Raw genomic sequence first — 1,012 nt, forward strand, 5'->3', positions numbered from 1 at the left:
GTTTTTACGTGAACAAAAAAAAAAACCCATAAAAGTGTAACGTTAATTAACTTGTATAATTTGTTGACATCTACCATTTTTGTTGTTGTTGTTGTTTTTTGCCTAAGCCAGAGTTTCCATTTACTCTTATTAATTTTTGTTCTGCGTTTTCTGTTTAAATGCTGTTTTTATGTCTTACTCTTCATATGTCATTATTTTCTGTGGCTGTTTTTGGTTTGTGTCTCTGTGTCCCTGTGATGGACTTGCGACCCGTCCACGGTGTACCCCGCCCCTCGCACAGTGATGGCTGGACATGGACACCGGCGACCCCCGTGACCCAAAATGGAAGAAGCGGGTAAAGATAATGGACGGATGTTTTAAGTCGTGTGTTAATTCCCTGTGACTGCTCATGGTCTCACAACATATTAATGTGTTTTACTTTGAACTAGGACGCCACTGAAAATGTCTGTTTTTGTTTCACGTGTTTATTTTATGCAAAATGTTGGCTTTTACTGAGATAAATATTGTACAATTTTGTATTTTTCCTAAAATGTATTTTGGTGACTTGTTTCTTACACAGGGATATTTTTAATAGCTGTATAGATGAATATTAAAAGGTCTGATTTTTGCATTTGTTGTTAAAAAACAGCTAAATAAACTGAGAATATTTTGCATTTAAATATATTCAGGTTTTCATAAAGTAATACAATTTTAAGAATTTTGACTGAATATGTCTGAGGGTAAAGATGATGGATGGATGTCGGACACAAAATGTGCCTTAAACACAAAAACATGAAGTACTGGTTTGTTGCTGATTCATAAATCATTTAATTTTGTTCAGTTTTTGATGGTAAAACTCCAACATGGTTACTTATAGATCTGTCTGAGAAACACCCAGCGGTTAATTTAGTTTGTTTTCTATCCCGTGTGCATTCATTCCTGTTAAAACTGTTTCTTTGTGTTACATGTGAATCTTTCCCATTAAAGTTTATTTTGATACTTTTTTTTTTCCACAGCTGGTTTTTAGAATCAA

The sequence above is a fragment of the Nematolebias whitei genome, chromosome 3 (genome assembly GCF_014905685.2).
Source record: "Nematolebias whitei isolate Nwh7 chromosome 3, NemWhi1, whole genome shotgun sequence".
Classification (NCBI taxonomy): Eukaryota; Metazoa; Chordata; class Actinopteri; order Cyprinodontiformes; family Rivulidae; genus Nematolebias; species Nematolebias whitei.